At 36.0% G+C, this 5877-nt stretch overlaps 1 pseudogene; it reads right to left on the bottom strand.

Annotated features, from left to right (window-relative positions):
* Positions 1 to 3294: 3294 nt before the first annotated feature.
* On the bottom strand, positions 3295 to 3394 carry LOC129401383 (U6 spliceosomal RNA; annotated as a pseudogene).
* Positions 3395 to 5877: the final 2483 nt, after the last annotated feature.

Raw genomic sequence — 5877 nt, 5'->3', positions numbered from 1 at the left:
CTTATAAAAGTTTATAATTTTTATATTAAAATTTTATATTAATATTAAATTATATTTAATATAATTTATATTAAAATTAAATTTCTTAGTGACTTGTTTCACTAAAGAAATCTAGAGTTACACAATAGAGCCCACAAAAGAGCCCCTGTGCAGAGGATTAAAAAAGTTTGTAATATATAAAATGTAACATTAAAATATATATATATATACATATACATACATAAACATATTGACTCTGAACTTTTCTCTAGATTTTCTTACTTAAAAGAGTAAGCATGTATAGGGCATATTTGATCACTTGATACTCTGTCCTAACTAAATCACTCCCTCCCTCCCTCCCTCCCTCCCTCCCTCCCTCCCTCCCTCCCTCCCTCCCTCCCTTCCTTCCTTCCTTCCTTCCTTCCTTCCTTCCTTCCTTCCTTCCTTCCTTCCTTCCTTCCTTCCTTCCTTCCTTCCTTCCTTCCTTCCTTCCTTCCTTCCTTCCTTCCTTCCTTCCTTCCTTCCTTCCTTCCTTCCTTCCTTTTCTGTTCTTTCCTTTGTTTGATGGCCATAAATGGTGGAGCTCAGGGCTTCCTTCTGGCCTGGCCTGTGCTCAGGAATCCCACCTGATGTGCTAGGGGGTCAGAGATAAACCTGGTGGCCCTATCTGCTCTATTATCTCTCTGACCTTCTTTGCTTTGTTTTTCTAAAGAGGCAGTAGAATAATTGGCAGTAAATGTTTGGAAAGTGACTCTGGGGATGGAGGGATAGGGACAGTTGACCAAGGAGATAGAGACTCTCACTACGGGTGAAGTCACTGAATTTGGAGGGGTGTGCACTCTTGGCCCCCAAGGGCCAGTGAGCCAGTAGCTCACTCACCGAACCACAAGCAGAGGCGAATCCTTACAGAAGGGGCTCTGTGCAAGGGTAAAATAGGAAAAATTAGGGACATTTTAGGAGAGAAGACTTCAGGCTAAGATTAATTTTGGATTTCTGATTGTGTAATTCTTCCTAAGACAAGGAAGAAAAGGAAGTACACAGAATAATAATGTACTTAAATGGATCACAATGATTGGAGTTTATTCAGAAAAATCTGATCAGGGCCTAGGAGCATGAATTTGAGAGACATTTTCAGAAAACAGCTATCAGTCAGAAATATCTGAGTTAGGGTGCACAAGTTGTGATCCTAAAGAATGTTGTGGGGTACTTGACACTTTCCAACAATGGGCAAAAGTTCAAGATTGTACTTACTTAGAGAAGGGTTAAGATATATTTACAATTCTTTTTTTAATTTCAGTTCTATTTTATTTTATATTTTGGGGGGTTGGGATGTGGTTTGTGCTACATCCAGATCTGCTTAAGGAATCTCCTGACAGGTCTAAGCGGACATAAGTGGTGCCGAGGATCAAACTGGGTTGGCTGTGGACAAGACAACCCTCCTACCCATGGACTATTTCCCCAGTCTTTTGCCTTTTTTTTTTGTATTGGAATCTGCCTAATTTTGAGGGACATGTCAGACTTTCTTATATGGTGGACTCACATGGCATACTCTACTGAAAATATCCTTAAACCTAACCCCTGGTGATGTCTGTTTTCAGCTTTAGCATCTATCAGGCGGTGCAACTTTTAAGTTAAAGACATTTTCATTTTCTCTCTTAATCGATAAGGAGGAATTGACACCCATATTAAGGAAAATTTTTTTTTTGTTTACAAAGAAGGGTCAGAGAAATAGTGCAAAGGTGAGTGACTGCTGCATCTGAGAGGTGGTCAGAACAGCTGAGATGGCAGAGAGAGATTACCCATGGGAGGAATAAAACGTAGATTCTGCTAGTGGCAATACTGAGTTACTATGGAAAAGCACCATGATAAGCATTTGTATTGGATAGAGTCGATGATTTAGTTCAGATTTTTTTTTTTTTGGTCCTGGACTAAACAAATATAAATTGATTTCCAGTAATGCAGCAGCTCTCTACTATTGTTGGTTGTTTGTTCTTCAGTCATGATATTGAGGCAGGGGTTTTTCAAGAGGTTGAATACATGTGTTCCAAAGTCTATTCACATATATAAATAATAAATCACACACCATCTTTAAGCTATGTATAGATGCTATTGTGATTAATGCAGTCCAGCTTAAATAGATCAAAGAATTTTATTAACTTTATAAACATGTGCATGCTTATGTGTATGTATTACATATACATACATACATGGTACTTTATACTGTTCTCAAGAATTTAATATGAAACAAGTCATCAGAAGATGAAAAAGAGCTTCGTGAGCTAAAATATATCTTATAGTGTAAGATGTTAAGGACCATGGAACAGAAAATTGGAGAGAACTTAAATGATCTTAACTAGTTTCTTTGCAATTGATGTAACTAGAAAGCATTTTTGTTATTCCTGGGAAAGGGATATAAAGACTTAAGAATAAACATGAATGAGGCATGAGATGACAGGTAATAGAAGAGGTCATAGAGACAATGATTTTATTAGTTCAGTGAAATGGAAGTGATGGATCAGTCTAGGAGAAGGACCTAGACAATTCTAGAGAGAACTGGTCAGGGGCAGACACCGAAAGATTAGCTTTTGTGGGCCACTTAAATTTTACAATCTGTTGGGTTATAGAATCATGCATTTTCCTTTGTGTGTATTTTGCTATAAATATCAGTGATGTTGTATTAAGTCTTTATAAATTTATTTATTCACTGAACCTTCTTTTATGGGACTGATTACCTGTATTTCTTCTTTAGGTAGATTATTTAATTGAAACTTTCCATCTATCTGCAATGAGACCAAGATTGGTTTTATTTAGCTTTTACCAGTTTACATGTTTGAGTGTGCCCTCATTTTTGCACATTTTTTTTCTCTAAGAAAGTTATATTTCTGTCCTTGCAAAAAGGACACTATTTTCTCACCTCTTCTCTTATGGGCTTATGTAAGTTGACACTTGCTGTGCCTTCTCTCTCACTCAGTGCTATTTGAAAATGCTTGCCCAGGGTCCCCTTGGGGACTAAGTTTCTAGACTGAGGACTGGTGTTGCTTTCAGGGTGAAACCTCCAAACCTCTTCAAAGAACAGACAGGTTTGACCCCGGAGCCCTTGTTTATAACAGCCAGTCACAAGGTGGCCGTCTTACATGACCTATGGCATGTGCCTGGCACCATAAACTGTGCTCAAGGGCAAGTGACACACTTCCTGATTAGGAATGAATTCTTGCTGCAATATTATTAAATATTAAGAGCCACAAATAGATCCATAGGATAGATACGTGACCCAACAATACACTTAGCCATACTTCTGCATTCGCATTCTTTTTTAAAAATACAGAGTGCTTCTTGAATTTGTGCATCATTCTTGTGCAAGGGTCTTGCTAATCTCTGTATTGTTCCAGTTTTAGTTTATATGCTGCCAGAGCAGGCACATACTTCTGCATCCTTAAAACCCACAGCATTAAATTACCGAGGAATTGGGATGTTTGTAAAAAATGTTTGGTTTTAACTATTTGAGACACCTGGGGAGGATAAATATGGAATTTTGAAAGTGACAAGTGTATTTTAGAGGTGAACAGCTGGGAGATATTTTTTTTTAACCTAGCCAGTTTCAGTTCAGTGTCTATATCTGTTAATGAAGACAGTATTGGATCACGCACTAACACTGAGAAAAGAACATTGAACACAAATGTTATACATTCTTTCAGAAAGTTTAGATGTCTGAGTTGTAGTTAAGTCTTTATTTGGAATGCATATTAACTCAACAGCATAATAAAATTGAAAGTGTGAGTTTAATTAGTTTAAATTCTTTTAACTCTGTAATCTGACCTAAATGGTAGAAGAAGTTAAAGTTTCTTTTTAAATATACTTTTAATGTTTATTTTTTTCAAGTAGTTAGAAAACTTGGTTTTGGAAACTGGTTTTGCATTTGTACAGTACAAAATTTGGTTTTGTATTGTATCTATCTATGTCTATATATGACACTTGTATTTACTTAATATTTGCATAAACGAGTTGATAAAGTTTTAAGTTTTACAAATTTGCCAATTGTCATTCAATGTATAGTTAAAATATTAGCATACAAAGTAGTTGACTTATATATATATGTTCAGTTTAAATTGAGAACATGCTGTAAAATCATGGTGTGAAAATCAGAAATAACATGATTTGTAATTTCAACATTTATTTTTTAATTTTAAAATTGAGAGCCACACCTGACTGCTCAGGGCTTACTCCTGGCTCTGTGCTTAGGGATCACTCTGATGTTGCTCCATGACCATATGTGGTGTGGGGACATTAAACCTGGGTCAGCTATATGCAAGAACATTGCCTTACTTTCTGTACTGCTTTTCAGTCCTCAGGAATTTCAACTTTTTTTTGAAACAAGAATTTGAACATTAATGTTTTTTTATTTTGAGAATTAAGATGTCAGAATATATTCAGTAGCTGACCAGGACTATTTTCTTGGACGCATGTCAGTAACTACTTGAAGCTAAGAGCTTTCTCTTATGCTGTGGTTCTTGAGTGGAAAGTTGATTCCTTTCTCTATTATCTTTTTATCTGAAGTAATCTCAAGAGCCAAATGAATGCTTCTTCTGTTTCTCTTTATTTTTCCCTTAGGTCAAGAAATGGCCATCAAAACAATAATATGTTCATTTAAATATTTGAATACCGATTTGATAATTTTGGTTACACAAAAATTACTACTTTCCTACTGTTTACTGAGCCCATCCTCTGAGGTTGTTCATAGATTTATCTTACTGTGAAATGCTTTATTATCTGCCCTGAAATAATTATGTCAATGAAGATATGTACCTTCACTGAAATGTAGATTGAAGATATAAATATCAGAAGAAAGACATCTGCAAGTAAGGGAGTACATTGCAAATATATCCCAAATGGTAAAAGACAATGAAAATTCACTCCAAATAGGAAACAGAGAGGGGCTGCAGAGATAGTACAGAGGGTAAAGCCTTGAATGTGTTCAACTGGGATTGGTCCTTACTGCCCCAGTTTTGGTTCCCTGGCCCTGACAGAATTGATCCCTGAGCGCAGAATCATGAGAAATCCCTGAGCACAAGGGTTTTCCCACCTGCCTCCTCCCCCAAAAAGAAAGAAAAAACATAACTACCTAGATGATTCTAAATTCTCCATTGTTTTATTTCATGAATATGAAGGTAAAATCTTGATTGTTTGTTTGTTTAGAGTTTTGGGTCATACTTGACTGTGCTTTGGACTAATCCATGCATAATATTTGGGGTTGTTTCCATGGTCCTTGGGGCACCATGTTGTTCCAGAAATAGAACATATAGACTCACACATAAAAAGCAAGTGCTCTACCAGTGAGCTATGATCCTGTCCTCTCTCATTTTTTTTTCTTCAATAGATATAGGAACACAGTGTGCCCTTGATCAAACTTTTTTAAATAAGGAGAGCAAATTTGATTTTTAAAATGCATTGATTTAGAAAAATGAAAGTCACTACAATGGATAACTCAAATAATTCATTGCTTCAGTTTTAGGAGAATTGATTAATTATAAGAAATTTACATGGCACCTTACAAAAAGAATCACATCCAAATGACTTGTCAACTCTTTTTTTGTCTTATTTTTCATAACCCACTTCCTCTTTTCTCTAACTTCTCATCACTAAAACTTTTTTTTTTCCTAAAGGGCAAATTAAATCTTTGGTATAACATAGCCTGACAACTTCCAGGGTCCTTTATCTAAAGTGTAAACTTTAATACTGTAGCTGACTATATGCCTTTTCTAGATGAATGATGCCAATACTATCCATACCACTGCAGTTAGGGGTCTCTTAACATTTCTATTCTAAACACCTATTTTCAAAGGTTTACAACACAGCTATAAAAATGTGCTCCAGGCTGAAACTTAACATACAGGGTCCTAG

Source organism: Sorex araneus, chromosome 1 (genome assembly GCF_027595985.1).
Source record: "Sorex araneus isolate mSorAra2 chromosome 1, mSorAra2.pri, whole genome shotgun sequence".
Classification (NCBI taxonomy): domain Eukaryota; kingdom Metazoa; phylum Chordata; class Mammalia; order Eulipotyphla; family Soricidae; genus Sorex; species Sorex araneus.
Note: the sequence above shows the minus strand (reverse complement) of the source record. Positions and strands in the feature narration are given on the sequence as shown.